The 20764-nt window shown below is 35.6% G+C and overlaps 1 pseudogene; it reads right to left on the reverse strand.

Annotated features, from left to right (window-relative positions):
• Window positions 1–1816: 1816 nt before the first annotated feature.
• Window positions 1817–13856, reverse strand: LOC125809968 (uncharacterized; annotated as a pseudogene).
• Window positions 13857–20764: the final 6908 nt, after the last annotated feature.

The raw sequence follows: 20764 nt of genomic DNA on the forward strand, positions 1-20764 counted from the left end.
CAATAACATATCTACAATCGCCTCCGCTGAGAATCAATGAAGTGCAGTGCAATGATGGGAAATGTCATATAGAGTGATGCATGATTGTCCTAACGATATACACACGTTGTCTCTTAGTCTGGAAACTATGGGGAACTCTTAAGTCAATACATTTGCCACGGGCGTGTGGCTTGATCCATATTTCAACTTAATTAATCCGCCACGGATGTGTGGCCCATTCCTATTTCCACTCAATGAATCCGCCAGCAACGTGTGACCCGTTTGCTATTTCATTTTAATGAATCCACCACAGATATGTGTCATGTTCTCAATTTGCACTAAATGAATCCGCCACGGACATGCGACCCGTTCCGTAATTCCTCTCATCCTCACAAAGTGTCATCACAACAGTTGTACAACATCCAAGCAAATATATATGCAATGATCAAGTATGCGGATGGGAATTCAATACCAATGTTCAACAACAGTAAATCAAGGCATATCATTAAGTGACTCATCATATTCATTTAATTAGTATTATCAAATCACACAATTCAACAAGGAAGGAAAATGAAGGCTTTAAAGGCGAACAAAGGTGGTAATCGGCAATTCGCCGAACGTGAAAGGCAAACTCGATCAAGTCTGTCAACTGAGGTTCAAATACCTGAAGCAAGTGAAGGGCGAGCTAAGGAACATATGGCTATTCGCCGAATATGTTTGGCAAGCCCGACTAATATCGCCAAGTTGATTACGCATTGGATTTTGGGCTAAATTTTGAGAAATCATAAATAGCCCAAAGGAGAGAGAAAATAGAGGTGATTGTGGAGAAGAATTTCAGTTCCTAACTTTGTATGAGTTTTGGAGACTTAACTTTTGAACTTTTTGAGAAATATTCTTAGTTTACAATCTTGTAATTGACAATTGAAGATTCAAATTGAAGTGGGTCTTAAAGATTATTGCATAATTTCAATTCTCCAATTACTGAAATCATAACGGGTATACCTTCTTTTCCTTTTATGATGCTTGGCTAAAATTCCAAATCTAGGGGTGTGATTATGGGGTTGAGTGTTGATTTATTGTAGTGAATTTTGTATCTTGCTATGTTTTATTACTGTAGATTCATGGATTTAATCTAATTAGCATGAGGCAAATTCATAAGTTAAGGTTGCAAAGTTAATCTTAGCGTAGATCCTCGATTGATGCTCGAAAGAGATTAATTGAGATGGACAATTAGTTTAATGCAAACAGAATAGAATATTCCAAGTGGAAAGTTTCTTCTTCTTTTTTCATATTTTTGAAAGAAAATCAATCTTGTAATGAGCTTTTTTTCTAATTTACAGGTGTAAAATATTAAATGAAGGCAGATATACAGTTTCTTTTTTTAACATGAGTAAATAGAGAAAAGAGATACCCAACTAACTGGGTTATACTTCTTAGTTTAGGATTCTTTGTATATAAAGCCTGGCTCTTGAATTCAAATTTTCCTTGTATGTTCAAAAGTTTAAATTACATGTCTACTGAAAATCAAAGTAGAGCAGTTTCAAAACCTCTATCTTTCTATCTTTAAGGCAAAGCCGGCCTGAAAGTCGGAACGTATAACTTGTGCCAACAAAAAGGCTCAACTGCAACAACTTTGAACCTGAATAATTAGATTAGGCGGTGATTACCAGCTTGTGTATATCATTCAACAGTGATTTCAAATGTCTAACTGCTTATAGCCTTATACAATCACTCAAGCTTTTCAACTCAAAATATAAGTAACCTAACAAAAACTATACTCAAGATCAAAATGTTCAACTACTCCCAACTCTAAAATTTGAAACACTGGTTTGTTCCGCGGTAATAATTTCAAGCAAAGCTTAAAAGAAAGGAAAACCGTGAGTGCAAACTTTGAATATCCTCTACTTTGAACTTGAAAATGTCTAGCATCTTCTTGATGTGCACGTGAGCTAGCTTCCAGCATCAAGGATAGTGAAGGTCTTCATCTCACACAAGACCCTCAGAATATATGCACAATGTCATACGCAAATCTTTTGTGTGTTAAGGAATTATAGGAATGTATTATAGGATACAACACCATGCAAGTGATGATATGGTAAATGCACATAGAGACCATGCAAGATATGCAAGGAAAGTATTGGCACTGATGCTGCCAGTTCATATCTACAAAAGATCTTTAAAAACTTGTTTTGGTTAAGTTATTTCAGAACTTTTCCCCAGAGAAACTTCATCAAAATACCTGTTTTGGTTGAAAAGTGTTCTTAAAAAACATTGAGAACACAAAATCTTACAATATATGCATATATGTTTTTGTTCCGGACATTTTTTTCCTCAACAATGGCAGTTAGTATTTCTTAGGAGAGAGGACGGAAGGTAAAGGATAATATGTTGACAGCTACTCTAACCTGATGATATTTGCAGAGTCATTCCTATCTTGTTGCTATGATAGTAAAACTTGAAAACTTTGACAACATAGTTCAGATAGTTTTATTAAGGGAGGGGAAAAATATGTAAGTCTTTCATAAGAAGGATACGTCCAGAAGAGCACAAATGACTGCAAAGAAAAGAAACAATGTTAATTGAGTGTCAAACTAAGGGTATAAAGCTAGATTAACAATTTGAAATCATCATGCAAAGATGATAAATTTCTCTCAACAATCAAGCAGTGAAACTGTTACGTTGGATACTATATCGAAACTAAAAGGTAGTTCATAGACTACCAAAACCTAGAAATCGACCCCTTTTCCACAGATTCCCAGGAAACCTAGTTCTTTATTAGTTACCAAAAAAAAAACCCTAGAAATCAACACCCATCACCCTAAAAATAATTAAGAAGATCGACAGGAATACTAATAAACATGATTCTAATCAACAAAGTATCACTGAGATAGAAAATAAGTTCCAATAGTTAAGTAACTTAAAGAGAAATTTGAAGAAAGAAAAGTCAAGATGACATGGAAAGAATTCATAACTGGAAAATGAATGAGAAAAAATTTCCAAAAGGGTATTAAAGAAACAGGTAGATAAAATGAAGCAGGATAGACGAACTAACTAGGACCTCAAAAAAATATTACTCCATTTGTTTCAATTTGTTTGTCATGTTTTGACTTCGCACGGAGTTTAAAAAAGTAAAGACGGTTTTTGAATCTTGTGGTCTTAAATTAAAGATATGTCAAATGCAATCAAATGCCCTTTAATCTTGTGGTCTTAACCATGCCATGTGGAAAGTTGAAATTAAAGAGTTGTCAAAAAAGGAAAGAGCAATTCTTTTTTAAATGGACTAAAAACGAAAGTAGGACAAACAAATTGAAATGGGGAGTATGACTTTGAAAGAAAGTACTCCCTCCGTCCCATTTTATGTGGCACTTTTCGGATTTCGAGATTCAAACAAGTCTATCTTTGACCATAAGTTTTTCATAAATCTTTTAAACATTTTGAATTATCAATTATTATGGCTTATAGTACTTTTTACGTAGTTTACAAATATATAAATTTCATTTCAAAAATTTGAAGATTCCATGCGCAAATTTCCGATCAAACGTAAACTATTTGACTCTCGAAATAAAGAAAAGTGTCACATAAATTGGGACAGAGGGAGTAATTTTTTTACAATATTCTATCATTGTAACCATTTCTTATGCAGGTGATTGAGGAGGCAGATGAACTATTTCTTGATCAATGATTAGAAACAAAGAATGCACGAAGAAGAGATCTTATTAGAAGTATGAATGCAAAGAAGTACCATAAGCCCGCCAAAAAATCCATCAAGCAAGATTCTGTTCCAACTGTCAAAGTAGGAGTGGATTGAAAACTTGGCCTTCGCAGTGAGTGCTACTGAAGTCATTGCCAACAACAACAACAACAACATACCCAGTGAAATCCCACTAGGTGGGGTCTGGGGAGGGTAGGGTGTATGCAGACCTTACCACTACCTCGTGGAGGTAGAGAGGCTGTTTCCGGGAGACCCTCAGCTCAAGAACATCAAATCTAAGTTACAGGAGAGCTATATATAAAACATAACAACCAATCCAAAAGATAGTGTATAATCAACAAATGATACAATAACATCAAGAAAGTAATGTGAGGAGTGAAACGCAGTAAACAGCAATACGGCTAGGACTACTCCAAACGCTAACAACCCATACCCTCGCGAGGGACGGCAACACGCCAACCCTACTGAAGTCATTGCCATGACAAGAAAATAAAAGATAAAATCCTGTCAAGCTATTAAGTCCCAGAATGCCGGCAATGACACCACCAATGATTGCCATGAATGTGCGGCTGAACAAAAGAATGCTCAATATAAATGGAGATATCCAATGACAAGGAAAAAATGCTTAGAAAGACGAAAAGAACCGAATTTTACTTTTTCACATATGATCGACCGCTCGTCTCAATCATATTTTCATTCTTCCTTCGGATCCAACTGTGTGATCAAGTAATTACATTTCTTTATAGACAGTTGCAACACAGAGCTTGGATTTATTTTGTTTATCTTTCCTTTTTTTAGATATATAAGTTTATGGAGCTTGGGGTTGTTTTCTTGTAGAGGCAAAATGACAAGGGTAATCCCAAGACTTGCACTAGCACTGAAAACAGGTATTAACTGTTCAATTACTCAAAAAGCTATTACATACTGATCAAAAAGAAATTATTCAAAACTACAACTAATTCATTAATTGAAACCTGAAAAGGTTAATTGCCATTAATATGATTATAAACTGCAGTTCTTGGTTGAGGGTGTTAGGTTGTTTATTTGGTGATTGAGGTACTTGGTACTTGTAGGACTTTACTGAGGCAAAAGAACAGATATTTATAAGGACTATACGCATCTCCTCGAGCCATTACAGGAAAGCATACAGCTACACCAAGGGCAACACACTTTCTGCTCAAGTGCAAGGAGTACTAGTCTTGGGTGAATAAAAGATAGGAGGAAAAATCAAGGACTGTAACCCAATTGGCCATAATACATACTAATCATACCAATGTAGAAGTGTTATCCCACAAATGAAAAGAAGTTAGCACTAAGGCTACTTTTATGAGGTATGTTGTCTAATTAAACTGATATCATATTTTTTATTCTATATCCTAGAGATGTTCCACCAAAATGACGCCTCAGTGAAGGAGTTAAAGCTACAGGTGCATATAATCCCTAATTTCAACCAGTTGTTCCGTTGGGCTAATTTCAGTGATACACAATTAAGGAGTAAGAGTTAGATTTAGGCTTCCGGAAAGTAGTTAATTCTGTTAGACAGCTAGAGTGAAAGCAGTTAGGCAGTTATAACTGATTTCTATTAGATTAGTGAATTAATAGCTGTACATTTCAGTCATTCAATAACTATATAGCATGTAATCAACTCATTGTACTATCATATATGGAAATACAGAATTCTTCTCTATTCCTAAACTATCTTCTTCTCTCTTAATTCTTCTCCTTCTTCAACTGTATTCTCGAGGTTACTCCTGAATCAGTAACTCGATCCTCGAATTCATTGAGAATTCCTGTAATCGAGTAACATTGGCATCAGAGTCATCTATCCTTGGATTTTAATGGCGAAACAAACAAGGTCTGCCGATAATTCTCCAACAGAAATGGGGACTTGGGGCCCCCAAGGCCTAGCTCAAGTGGCAAAAGGTGGAGGATTTGTGGCTTAGGTCGCAGGTTCAACCCCACACCATGCAAAGCGAAGCCCGGTATTTAAGTGGAGAAGGGTAGAGGGGCGGGCCCATTATCCACCGAATTTAGAAGGCTGTGATTGGTCCAAAGGACGGGTCACAGACGGATTTCTCGGTTATCAAAAAAAAATAAAAAAATGGGGAATTCGGCAGGGGAAGTTACAAACATGAAGAGATTGGATCAAGTGGTCATGGAGTTGAAGGAACATTTGGTCAGCAATCGAGAATCTGGAAGGGAGACAACTCCTATGCAACAGGACGGTCCTTCGGCTGCAACAATTTTTGAGGAAAGAATTCACAGACCCATGAGTCCTACCAATTACAACACTCATAATTCCAATTTTTCAAGGTGGCCGAGAATGGAAGTTTTGAGGTTTTCTGGAGAGGATTTGAGATCTTGGTTGTTCAAGATCGAGCAGTTTTTTTTTACGCAAAATGTTACTGATGAAGAGAAGGGATCAATTGCAGCCTTGCAACTGGAAGGAGAAGCTATACAGTGGTGTCTCTCTTTTATGAGATATAGCAATACTTACAACCTGCAACTTGGACCGAGAATGTGATGGCCATGGTTGAAAGATTTGGTACCGACTTCGATGACCCTATGGAGGAGATTAAAAAAGATCAAGCAGGTGGGGAGCATAAAGGAGTACCACGCTATGTTTGAGAGACATCTGACTAGGATGAAGCTTTCATAGGAAAATGCTATTAGTTGTTTCATTGGAGGGTTGAAGTATGAATTAAATATTGTTGTGAAGATAACCAATTCATATCATTGTCTCAGGCTTATAAAAGTGCAAGACTAGAGGAGGCCTATATTGCTGCGACAAGGCAACCAACTGGACTTCAGAGTTTCAATTCCTCTAGGAGGATAAATGATCATAGAATGCAGAGTAAACAAGGGTTATTGCCAACATCAAGCACTAGTTACTCAGGGCCACACAAAGGTGTTAATAGGAAAACCTTGAGTATGGAAGAGATGAATGACAGAAGAGCTACGGGCCTTTGTTATTTTTGTGATGAAAAATATGTTTTTGGGCACAAATGCAAGAACGTTAAGCAATTATATCTGCTAGAGATAGAAGAACAAGAAGGAATGGAGGTAGATCCAGTAATAGAGTTGGATGGGCCATTGGAGGGACAAGAACGGGAACTTGAAAATCATTGGAGCAACTAGAAATCTCTATTCATGCCTTGAATGGTTCTTTGGGATTGAGGACATTGGTTACCACTTAGAAAGCCATTGCACATCTTAATTGATACAGGAAGTTCACACAACTTCAATGATTGAGCTAGTCAAGCAGTTAGGGTGCCAGATCAAATCTATTCGTCCCGAAAGGGTTGCAGCAGCCATTGGAAATGATATGCAAGTAAACAAAATGTGCACCATTTCTTGGTTATTACAAGGTGCTAAGTTTTCAACTGATTTCTTGTTATTACCACTAAGTTCTTGTGGAGTGGTTTTGGGTGTTTAGTGGTTGTTGACTTTAGGAGATATCAAAATGAATTTTCGTAAGCTCACAATGGAATTTTATTACAAAGGGAAGAAGCATTGTCTTAGAGGCGCAGGGAGCCAGATTACAACGAGCTGGGAAGTTGGCTAAAATCTCAGGTAATCAGTCTCAAAAGCGCACTCAAAGCGCGAAGCGAGGCAAGGCGCACTTGTTGCGCTTTTATGCTCTGAAGCGAGGCGCTACTGAAAAAGCAAGCGCTTCAGCAGTAGAAGTGAGAAGCGGGCTTCAAGAAAAGGCAACAAAAAGCTCGCTGAAATGAAAAAGGAGCTAGTTAGGGTTTTTAAAATAAAATTGTATGTTTTTTTTAATTTCTGAAAATATACTTGGGTTGCTGTGACTTCCAATTGTTTTCCATCCGACTGCTGCGAGTTGCAACTTCTCTTCTTCTCTTTGATCGACTACTACTCTGTTTTTTTCTATTGTTGTATGTTGGTTGATGCTCTGTTCTATCTTTATTTTTTTTCCTTAGTTTTTTTGTTACCGAGTTACTCTTCTCTTTTTTGCTTGTAGTAAGCTGTATTTTCTTATTCAATGTTACAAAAAAGGGATCCGACTTGAGCGTATGAAACTCTTATGGGCAGTAACACAAAAGTCAAATGTGTCTTTTGTGATATGACATACAATGGCGGAATATTTCCTCACAAAAAGCATCTTATTGGTGGTTATAGAGATGTAAAAGTATGTCTGAAGGTCCCGGATAGTGTGAAGGAAGAGATCAAAGAGTATTTGCTGGAAAAAAAATGAGTTTAAAACTCAAATGAACCATGAAGCATCCATGGTTAATGTTCTTGATGATGATGAAATGGATGATGATGAAGTTGAAGTGAATATGCCAATGGGCCTCCCTCAAAATGTCAAAAAGAAGTCTTCAAGTAGTGAGAGTGGGTCCACCAATAGCAATGTCAAGGGTCCTATAAATCTCTATTTCTCGCAAAAACCAAATGAAAACAGAAAATGTGGGCCTATTGATTTAGAATCTTCTAGGAAGATTTTAAGGGATCCTGGTATATCTACTTTTGCTAGCTGAATGTATGATGTAGGACTTCCTTTCAATTGTGTTAATTACACCGAGAGTTTTGGTGAATTCATTGAGGTAGTCGGCCAATATGATCCTAGAATGAAGCCCCCCACCTATCATGAGGTAAGAATTCCTTTTCTAAAAAAGGAGGTGGAAAAGCCAAACAAGATTGTAGAAGAACATGAGGTTCAATGGAAAACGTATGGTTGTTCCATTATGATGGATAAATGGACAACAAGAAAAAATGGTCATTGATGTTTGGTGAATTCGCCAAGAGGGAGTGTGTTCTTTGAATCTTATGATGCTAGTGACTCTTCTACTGATTCTAATAAGATGTTTAACTTGTTGAGAATACTATCTTGAAGATAGGCAAGAAAAATGTGGTACAAGTTGTGACTGATAATGCAAGTCACCCGCTTTTTTGTTCTCACTTGCATTATCAGCCACAACTTGTACGACATTTTCCTTGCCTATCTTCAAGATAGTCTTCTCAAGCAAGTTAAACATCTTATTATAATCAGTAGAAGAGTCACTCCCATCATAAGATTCAAGGAACACACTCCCTCTTGGCGAATTCACCAAAACATTAGTGACCATTTCCCATTTCTTGTTGTCCATTTATCCATCACAATGGAACAGCCATACGTTTTCCATTGAACCTTGTATTCTTCTACAATCTTGTTTGTCTTTTACACCTTCTTTTTTAGAAAATCAACTCTTACCTCACGATAGGTGGGGGGCTTCATTCCAGGGCCATATTGTCCTATTGCCACAATGAATTCACCAAAACTCTCGTTGTAATTAACACAATTAAAAGGAAGCGTTGCATCATACATCCACCTAGCAAAAGCAGATACAGCATGATCCCTTAAAATCTTCTTAGAAGCCTCTAAATCAATAGGTCCACCTTTTCCTTTTTCATTTGGTTTTTGTGAGAAATAGAGATTTATAGGACCCTTGACATTGCTATTGGTGGATGACCCACTCCCACTACTTGGAGGCTTCTTTTGACATTTTGAGGGAGGCCCAATCGGCATATTCACTTCAACTTCATCATCATCCATTTCATCATCATCAACAAGATTAACCATGGATGCTTCATGGTTCATTTGAGTTTAAACTCATTTTTTTCAGCAAATACTCTTTGATCTCGTCCTTCACACTATCCAGGACCTTCAGACATACTTTTACATCTCTATAACCACCAATAAGATGCTTTTTGTGACAAAATATTCCGCAATTGTATGCCACATCACAAAAGATACATTTGACTTTTGTGATACTTCCCATACGAGTTCCATACGCCCAAGCAGGATCCCTTTTTTGTGACATTGAATAAGAAAATATAACTTTACTACAAGCAAAAAAAAGAAGAGTAACTAAGTAACAAAACAGCAAATAAAGTAAGGAAAAAATATAAAGATAGAACAGAGCAGCAACCAGCATACAAAAATAGAAAAAAAAACATAGTAGTGACCAAAGAGAAGAAGAGAAAAAAACAGAGCAGCACTGCACTGCAGCAGTCAACAACCTCGCAGCAATCGCAGCCGGAAGTGAAGAAGAGAAGAGAAGAGAAGAGAACTAACCTCGCAGCAGTCGGAGGGAAATAATTGGAAGTCGCAGAAGTCCAAGCAGCCCAGTATATTTTCAAAAAAAATTTAAAAACTTAAAATTTTTTATAAAAAAAATCCCTAATTTGTGCCTTTTTCATTTAAGCGCACTTGTTCTCACCTTTTCTTTAAGCACGCTTCTCGCTTCAGCAGTTGAAGCACTCGCTTTTTAATCATCGCCTCGCTTCAGAGCATAAAGATATAGTGAGTGCACCTTGCCTCACTTCGCGCTTAAAGCGCGCTTTTTGTCGTTTTTAACAACACTGGTACCCTCTGTGAAGAAGGATATCATTGAAGGGTTAGTACAACAAATGTTAGATCAAGGGATAATTCAGTCTAGTTGTAGCTCATTTGCTGCCCTTGTGGTTTTGGTTGGAAAAAAGGATGGCTCTTGGAGGATGTGTGTGGATTATAGGGACTTAAACAAATACATTGTAAAGAATAAATTTCCTATACCTATTGTAGAGGATTTATTAGATGAGCTTGGAGGATGTAAAATTTATTCTAAAATTGACGTGATATCAGGTTATCACCAACTGAGAATGGCAGTAGAAGACATATCAAAGACAACTTTTAGACGCATTTAGGTCATTTTGGATACCTGTGATGCCCTTTGGGTTTATCAAAAGCTCCTGCCACATTTCAAGGACTTATGAACTCTTGTCTTTCATTCCTTTTTTAAGTTAGTTTGTGTTGGTTTTCCTTGATGATATTCTCACTTATAGCAAGTGTATGGACGATCATTTGAAGCACCTCACGGCTATTTTTGAAGTAATGCAGCAGCATCAATTGTATGCTAAGGCAAGTAAATGTTTCTTTAGGGTGTTGAAAATAGCGTACTTGGGACACTTCATTATTGAGCATGGCGTATCTACTAATCCTCAGAAGGTTGAGGTTGTAAAAACCTATGTTGCTCGGACTCTTCAAAAATGCCAACGGGTGCATGTTGAATTCTCCAAAAGTAGTGTATTTTTGAAGAATCCGAGACGGGTGCGGCATCAAAAGTGAAGAGTCCGCGCAACTGAGGTAAAAACTGGCCTACCCTTACTACTCTTGAATAGTTGAGAGGGTTTTAGGGACGAGCTGGTTATTATAGAAGGTTTATTCAAGGGTTTGGTATCATTTGTAAACCATTAACAGATCTCTTGAGGAAAGGTGGTTTTAAATGGTCTACAGAGGCAAATGTTGCTTTAGCACAACTGAAGGACAAGTTGACTAAGTCTCCAATGTTAGCACTGCCTTATGCAACTAAGACATTTATTGTAGACATTGATGCTAGTGGAAGTAGTATTGGGGTAGTTCTCATGCAGGAGGGCCACCCCATTACTTTTATTAGCAAGGCTCCTTTCTCCTAGGCATAGGGCCTGCCTTTGACAGTATATGTTAGAGAGTTGCTAGCTATTGTACATGCTATCACTACATGGTCACAATATTTACTTGGGCAGAAATTTGTAATTAGAACTTATCAGAAGACATTAAAGTTCTTGATGGAACGAAGTTGCATACTAATTCTCAGTTGTTGTAGCTTACCAAACTTATACCATTTGATTACACTATTGAGTAAAAAACAGGACTTGAGAACAAAGTGGCAGATGCACATTCAAGAGTCACTGGGCTGACTTATTGGCTCTAGTCATTTCTCCTACCAAACTGGTCTTTTTCAGGCTATTGCGGATAGCTGGACTTCAGATCGAGAGCTCAAACAGCTCATTGAAAAATTACAAGCAAACCCTAATACTCAGGCATTTCACTTGGATGCAAGGTCAATTGCAGAGAAAGGGAAAACTGGTCATTGGAAAAGTGCAAAGTTTAAGGACTGACATTACGACTTTATGACATGCTAGTCCACGTGGGGGTCATTCAGGTGTTGAAGCTACTCTATTGTTCTATTGGAAAAATATGAGAAAGGAGGTGAAGGGATTTATACAAAAGTGTGATGTGTGCCAGAGAAACAAATCAAACTTAGCTGCTTACCCTGGCCTCCTACAACCATTGCCAATTTCTGACATAGTTTGGTCTCAAATGGATTTTATTGATGGTCTACCTAAGTCACAGGGTTATGAAGTAATCTTGGTGGTAGTGGATAGACACAGCAAATATGGCCATTTCCTTCCACTCAAACACCCTTATATAGCTCAATTAGTTGCTAAGGTGTTTTTGGACACAATTGTTAGACTGCATGTATTGCTTGATGCAATTACTAGTGATAGAGATGTTGTCTTCTTGAGTTCCTTTTGGCAGGAACTTTTTACATTTCACATTGGAAGAAATTCTCTTGCATACTTCTTCAGTAAATCACCCTTAGTGCGATGGCCAAACTGAGGTACTCAAAAGATGCCTAGAGACCTACCTGAGGTGTTATTGCAATGATGATGCTTCCAATTGGCTTTCTTACTTACCAAGGGCTGAGTGTTGGTATAATACATGTCATCATTCAACAATTCAGACAACTCCTTATGAAGCTCTATATGGCAGACCTCCCACGTTGCACTCTCTTATCTACTAGGTGAATCAGCTTTTGCTGAAGTTGATGGTACATTGGTAAATAAAGAGCTTAGACTTCAACTAAAACATCACTTAAGGAGGGCTCAGCTCAGAATGAAACAACAAGCTGACTCTCATAGAAGTGATAGACATTTTGATGTAGGGGATTGGGTGTATTTCAAAGTTCAGCCTTATAAGCAAGCCACAATTTCTAACCATTTGTCCCACAAGTTAGTTGCCATGTATATGGCCCATTCCAGATTATTAGAAGAGTTGGTCCAGTAGCTTACACTCTCTAGTTGCCTACTTCTGTCAAAGTACATCCCACGATTCATGTGTCATTGTTAAGGAGATGCTATGAAGTGCCTTCTCAGATATCTCATCCTCCTACTATTGATTTGGCCAATCATCGTTGTCCTGACCCTGAGATGGTGTTGCAAAGGACAATTGTTAAGAGGGGAAACAAGATTGTGGCTCAATTGTTGGTTAAGTGGTTTGGACTACCTGCAGAGCTACCTGGGAGTTTCCAACTGTTTTGAAGGCAAGATTTCCCTTGTTTGATCCTTGAGGACAAGGATCTTTTACTAGGAGGGAGTACTGATACACAATTAAGGAGTTAGAGTTAGATTTAGGCTTCCGGAAAGTAGTTAATTCTGTTAGACAGCTACAGTGAAAGCAGTTGGGCAGTTCTAACTGATTTCTGTTAGATTAGTGAATCAATAGTTGTATATCTTGGCTAGTCAATTACTATATAGCTTGTAATCAACTCATTGCATATATGGAAATACAGAATTCTTCTGTCTTCCTAAACTCTCTTCTTCTTCAACTGTATTCTCAAGGTTACTCCTGAAACAGTAACTCGATCCTCTAATTCATTGGGAATTCCTGTAATCGAGTAACAATCAGTCTCACATGACTGAGGATGAAATTCACATCGACAGTCTGTATCAATTTACGTCGAGACTTTATAAAAAAATCAGCTAAATTATTACTAGACAAAATCATCAAGAAACAGAAAGGAACGATAATTTCACTCCACCTTAATATGGTGTCAAACTAAAACCAACCTGTACAGAATAACTTTCATGTTGTTTTGCATATTCTCAGCATTGAAAGTCGGCAAATCATCCATACCGCTGCTCGACTTTTCTGTAGATCGAGAAGAATTGAACTTTTGTGGTCACTCAGATTGCATTCATCAACACAACAATGTAATTTACCTACAAGATAATATAATACATAAATATTCAGATGCTCTTCCATGGAGTTCAATTCAAACTCTTTCAGTTACAATCAATTGATTGTATGATCATAATGTAAGAATTTCAAACTATCTCAGTTGGTAAAAACACTGAATTCAACCAACACAACAGAAAAAAGGTCCTATAAATAAATAAAGTTGAAGGTTTGTTCAAAATCACAAAGCAAAAATCCCCAAATTCAGTTCGCTCAAACACATAAAAACAGACAAACCAAACAAATCTGATGAAGGCGATGTAAAATGTTAATTGTGAGAAGCACCGTATTAAGAAGCAATGGCAGAATGAAGTCTGCAATAACCCTGGCTCAACCTCCTTGTACTAAATAGGGTGAAGTACTCTCCCAATGAAATTTAATTACTTGTAGATTTCCTAGGTTAATCAAAGTAAATACATTTTCAAGATTAATTAATCAATCAAGGGTATAATGGGAAAAATATGACAATTTATGCATTTTTTTCCCTCCCGAGAAGCTCGCACCCCTTTTACTCCCTTGATGACTCGAACTCGCAACCTTCAGGTTCGAAGTGAGGGGTGCTTACCATCCGAGCAACTCTCTCTCGTCTGGTAATTTGCATAAATTTTATAAAATGACATATATTGTGGTCCAACTAGTTTAAAAAATGGGTGACTTATAATATGGGACGGAGGGAGTACAAGAAATATTATATTGTCAACTGAAAAAAAAATTTAATTATTAAATTATGATTAGTTACCATGTATTTTCAGAATATATATATATATATATATATATATATATATATATATATATATATATATAAGTATAGACCACATATTCCAATGAGCCCCCTCTGGGTTTCTTCTTTGGATTTCACGTCTAGTGCAAAACCTAACTTAAAAATTTATTATAAATATACGATAAAGATTTAGACCTTGTTCAGTCCGTTGAAATCAAATGGTGTCAGTTTGGATGATGATTGATACGGTTGTTTCAATTCAACACAAGTAAACATAAAAAATTAATACAAAAGATAAAAGATTCATTTATATACTAATAGGTCTGCTAAATTCAAATTGAGATTTTAAGAAGTAAAACCTAGGAAGCAAAAAAGGAAACGAATTTGTCTTTAACCCGGGCTCTCAAACACTTAGAGCCCATTGGATTGACTTAAAAAAATAACTTTCAAGTCAAAAATAAAAAGTCAAATTAAAATGATTTTTAAGTTGGAAAATAAAAAGTAGGGGGAGACCTTTTGATTTTTGACTTACTTTAAGTTATTTTTTACTTTATCAAACACTTCGTAACTTATTTTAAGTCATTTTTGACTTATTTTAAGTCATTTTTTATATTTGCCAAACAAAGTCAAAAACTGACTTAAAAGTAAATTTAACCGACTTTTAAGCCAATCCAAACAGGCTCTAATTTCTCTTCTTTCTTTTTTCATAGCAATTTTTTTTAATGGACTCTGTTGTGGCCCTCTTTGGGGGAAAATGTATCATTGAAAAACTAGTCTTCATTTTAGTTTATATCTACCTTTTGTTTTTATTTAATTTTAAAAGAAAATTGTTAGTTTGGACAACTAAATTTTATTAAAAGAAAATGTGAATTATATTAAATTTAAGATATAATAGTTTAAATAAATATTATTATCTAATATATTTATATTAAATATTTAAGTTTAATAAATATAAATTTAATTAAAATTTAGTTTCATTAGGTTAATTTATTGTTTTGGCTATAAATGATGAGTCTGTTTTGTTTGGCCAAAGATACCATATTCTAGAGATTTAGTTTGGATGAGAAGATGTTGATACACAATTTTGGCATAATATTTTCAAAGTTTATACTTTTAAGTTTTAATTTCTTCATTAAATAGTTCAAAAATATTTTATTTTTTGCAATTTTAATTTAATTTATTGATAATTTGATTTGTTAAAATATTTGAAATTTTTTCTGTTTATGTTAAATTTTACTTAGTCTTGATTATCACTGCAGTTTTTTCCACTGTCCATTGAATATAAACAAATTATTGTTTCAGTTTTATCAAATCAAATTTTTTTTGGTTAAATTTCATTTTTACATGGCATTAAATACATTTATTTTAGCACATTCTATGAATACATTGAAACACAGATAAAGTATTTCAAACCGTCCATAAAAATATTATAATATTAGTAAGAATCTGCACAACTAAATTAAGGTAAAGAATATCAATTAATAAAATAATAATATATACAATCAGACAATTAGAAAATAGTTATGTTAAAGGATAGAAATGTATCATCCTCAATCATGTATCAATACTATCATTAAAAAAACATGTAAAAATCTGACCGAAACTAAATAAGACAAAAATAATCATGCTATTTTACCTCATAGGAATCACATACATACAATAAAAAAGACAGTAAGACACAATTAAGGATAGAAGACCACCAAATTTACTAAAATTATATAAATAAGAATTCCAAGTATAAAATCAATAATCTATCAATTAAGTTATCACAATAAATCAAAAAAAAGTTCGAGTAAATTACGCTGATCCAGCAATGTAAGAAACACACCTAATTAAATTTCTCTAGAAGCTTAAGTTAATAAATCAACTCAATTTAAAATAAGTAAACAGAATTAATTATAGGGATAATCAATGAATTTACACATCAATAATTAACAAAGAATCCACAAGTATTTGTAGAAGATTTAAAGCTGTTTAGAAATGATTTCATGGAGAGCGGTCAAGGGAAGAAGCAGATTTCATTCAAACAGATGTAAACATGTGACCTTTTAACAAGAACTAAGATGCATAAGCTTAGGGATTACAAAGAATCATAAACAACAATACTCATAGGATCACAAAACTTATAGATCATTTTTGAGAGGAAAATTGCTACTTAATTAATAAAATACTACACATATTAAATGATTTATATAAAAATAAACACACTTAAATATTTGAAGTGTTTAAATAAATACATAAAATAATCAAACTTTAATTATCGATAAATAAAATAATAATAATAATAATAATATTTGTAAATTACGAATAGTAAATTATATAATTATTTAGCCAAAAATAATTTAAACTTTAAACACGCAATAAAAGAAATAGGTTTTAAATATGTATTTAATTAAATAGCAATTTAGATAGGGTTATAGGTCGGTCAAAATTGGATATATACAATTGCCCCTTGTTTGCTTGAGAATGAAGGATGAATTATCGGGCAAACAACGTTGACTAAGTAGTTGATTTTGTCCGACTAACGAAAAAATGTTAATGGGATCAATTGAAATGACGTATGGTTGAGAAAAATGGTATAGCCGAGACTTTGGTTTTAAGTCGCCTACATATCTCTGGTATTACGAGATTCAGACCGTGTGTAGTTCTAAATTTAGGAATGAACAAAGTTCCTAAAATTGAAACAACGGTATGAGATTCACACATAGGCGATATCATCTTGAATAGATAAGATTAGAGCTCGATGTGGAATGAATAGCGTAAGAAACGACTAAAGTTATGGGAGCAAAGATCGTATGACTGGTGCGAAAAGTTGAGAAAGTTTTTGTTGTGATAGATATATATAAGTATGAAAGTCGCATATGAAAGAGCAGATGATCTCGTTTGCAATCTGTCAGTCTCTACAAATCTGTAGCTTGAGACAGGACTCAATAAAATTATTAAGACAGATACATCAATTACATGGTAAAAATAATTTATAAACATGATAAATTTTCTTATATAGACTATGATATTTTCCTTAAGATGATGAGGATGATATCTTAGGCTAAGATGTATAGGGCAATGACTCGCGAAACTTAAATCATCGGTCATGAAAATGGTGTCCCATGAAAAATGATGCCCTTAGACTATGACACTTTCATATCATGATAAGTAGAAATTAAATTCTTAGGCCATGAGATGATGTCCACGGGTCATGAAAGATGGTGTCTTTAGACCATGACACCTTTGAAACATAAATAATGAGTAAAGAGAGTATATTTGTTTCGATGTAATTTGGGAATTAAGTGATACTTGTGGCTTGATTCTATAGAAACTCCATATATATCTATTCATTGGGCAGCATGTGATTTCCATGACTTGGTTCAACAATATTTCCAATATAGTTATCGAGCTCAATATAGATTCAATTTTATGGCACAATACAATGCTCGGGCACATACAATTATCTAGCACAACGCAATGCTCTGGCACATGCAATTCTAGGGCCGGGCACGATGCAATTTTTGGACTCATGCAATTATCGGCACAATGTAATTCTTGGGTACAATGCAATATTCGGGCACATGCAATATCTCGGGTGCAATGCATTTTTTGGGTATATGTAATTTTCGAGCACAATACAATTCTTGGGACAATGTAATTTTTGGGCACAATGCAATCTTCGGGCACATGCAATTTTTGGGACACAAATGTAATATTCGGGCACATGTAATTTTTCAGGCACATGCAATCTCCAAGTTCATGCAATTTTTTGGGCATAATAGTTGAGAGCATAAAGCAACTTAGAAAACATTAGATGCTTTAGCTTGTGTTTTATAGCCTCATAGTTATTGTTTGCTCCCTTTAGGGGATGTTTTATGTCGTTCTCCTTGTGATGATGCTTGTGACCTAGGTGGCTCATCGTAGTCGTTGGTTGGTTCTAGTTGTGCACAGTCTGGGACTGGAGCTATGTGATTAGAGTAGGGGCTGCCCCATGAGTTTTCTCCTCGTTTATTTATTTGAAATTTCTTTTATCTCCCTTTTCTTGTTGATTAGAGGTGGGCATGTTGTATCCTTATTGAGCTTATGATTATACTGTTGGGCCCGAGGCCGTATGTGAGGACCACTTGGATCTCATGCTAGTACTCTCTACATTGGTAGCGTGGTTTCATTGGCTGTATAATTATTTGATTTTGAGTTTCTTGCTTGAATGCTTGTGATTGCATTCATTGCATTGTTTACTCATTTTCATGAATTTTATGGTACGATCCCAACCCATGCATTGGCATATTTATTATTCTTGATGAAATATTGTTTTACTCACTTTTCATTCTAAACTTCTTTTAACGGGACTCGTACCACCTGGATATTGTAGGTGTTAGAATTCTTAGTTTAGGTTGTGGCTTCACTTGTGGCTTAGATGATGTTACTTATCCTTGTTAGGATTTATTCGTGGTGGCCTTAGACTTGGATGGACATTAGATTCTTTAGGTTGTGTTTTATCGCCTTGTAGCTATGATTTGCTCCCTTTAGGGCTTGTTTTTGGTCGTTTTTCTTGCGTTGATGCCTGCGACCTTGGTGGTTCTTCGTAGCCGTGGGTTGGTCCTAGCTTTGCTTTGTCTAGGACTTGAGCGGTGTGATTGGGGTAGGGCATCGTCCCTTGGGTTTGCTCCCCTTTTACACTCTGTTTGAATCATTGCTACCAATTGCATTGTATTGTATTGTTACCAAATATATAATGTTTGTTTTGAATGTTACTTAAAATGTATTGTATTGTACTGTACTGTTAAATTTCGTTGTTACGTAACAATGAAAACCCTCATTTTATGGAACAACCGATTTGGTGAGTTCTCATTGTTACTTAATTTCTTTTTCTAATTATATCCTTATTTAATATTTCATAATTGTTATTAATCTGTGTATAAAAAATCAGAATTACTGATTTTAATAAACTTTGCAGAAACACGAAGTAACCAAAGTTTAATAAACCAGTAAGAATAGATGAACAGAAATTAATTGACAAAACTAAAATCTGTAATAAACGTACCACAATCTGGAAAAAACAGAATCAGAAAAAGATCAAGCCCACTGAATGCATAGTGTCCCCTTAAGGAAATTATTCCCCTCTAGTATCCGAGGTTTGATTTGGAATATGTCCTCCCAGGATAGAATGATCTCAATCACCAGTGTATTGATACCCAAAACGCTGGTGTCAGCGAACCACTCAACAGCAGTAAAGTACACGAAGAAATTTTGTGCAGAAGAAGAAGAAGAAATCAGAAAAATTCGTAAGGAATAAATCTGAAGAATCAATGTATTTATAGGCAAGAGGAACTGGTTCCGAAAGGTTGCAATCCTTTCAGAATCCACACAACCATTCATGAAAGTTGCAACCTTTCAAACGGTCATGGCTGTTTCTGAAAGTTGCAACCTTTCAGAATAGTCACTGCGGGAAATTTAAATAAAACGGGAAAGATTTAAATTAAACGGGTCGCGCATGGATCTGAGTCGGGTCGGGTCAATTAACTAATTAATTGAATCGGTTAATTAACTAATTAAAACGTTGGCCATTTAATTTAATTTAATTAATTAAATAATTAATTAACTAAAATAATTAAAACAAACTTTGTCCAAAAAAATAATCTCTCGATCGATCATTTTTCCAAAGCCGAAGCCGAGCCGAGCGAGCGACGACGACAACGGCGCGAGGGGGGTCCCTCTTTCCAACCCTTTTAACAATTAATAGGAGTGTTTCTATATTTAAACTCTCCTATTTTTCTGTCCACCACCGATGAGGGACAAATGTCTTTTCAATGTCTTTTCAATAAAGCATAAGAGGACTTTTCAAGTTCTCAACTTTTCAAGTTCCCAACTTTTTCCAAGTTCCTCTTTCATCTTCCCTCAATTTCCCATTAACTCTTGCTACATACCCAACAATCCCCCACATTAATGGGGAATGGTTATAACATAAGGAATGCACGGACGAGTATGTACTTTACAAGCAAGAATCAATTGCATCTGGATAAGTAGGTTTCCCCTTGGACTTTCCGTAGTGAACATATGTCGGATATACTCGGTCAATCGGTAGATGCGATATCTTTGAACCGTCGAGCTTTGGTGTATACCTAGACAACCATATGTCACACAATTAACCCTTTACTGTTTATGGTTCTTACGGTTGTGTTCGTTTCAGCCATGAACACCTCCTGATTTCATGAGTGTATAAAGAATAGGCTTTTGACATAAAATTCTTTTTGAAGCGGCTTACACTTCACACTCACATAGGTGATTTCTAACCGTGTCATCTCGTAGATACACTATTTGGTCAAATCTGCCAAACTTAGCAAATCATTAAAAACTTTAAGCTTTATTAACTCATTAACAAGCCTTAAAGTCTTAACCTTGTTCCTGAACATTGTCTTCATCATGAGAATGGATTGAGTTGATTGACAATGTCGAACCGTCAGTCAAAACTTTGTTTTTCTCCTTGAATCTAGCTCTTGGGATCTCCAGTCTGCTAGATAGAGTTACCGCCCTGCTGACTTGT

Source organism: Solanum verrucosum, unplaced genomic scaffold (genome assembly GCF_900185275.1).
Source record: "Solanum verrucosum unplaced genomic scaffold, falcon-dt-bn FXZP01000257.1, whole genome shotgun sequence".
Taxonomy (NCBI): Eukaryota; Viridiplantae; Streptophyta; class Magnoliopsida; order Solanales; family Solanaceae; genus Solanum; species Solanum verrucosum.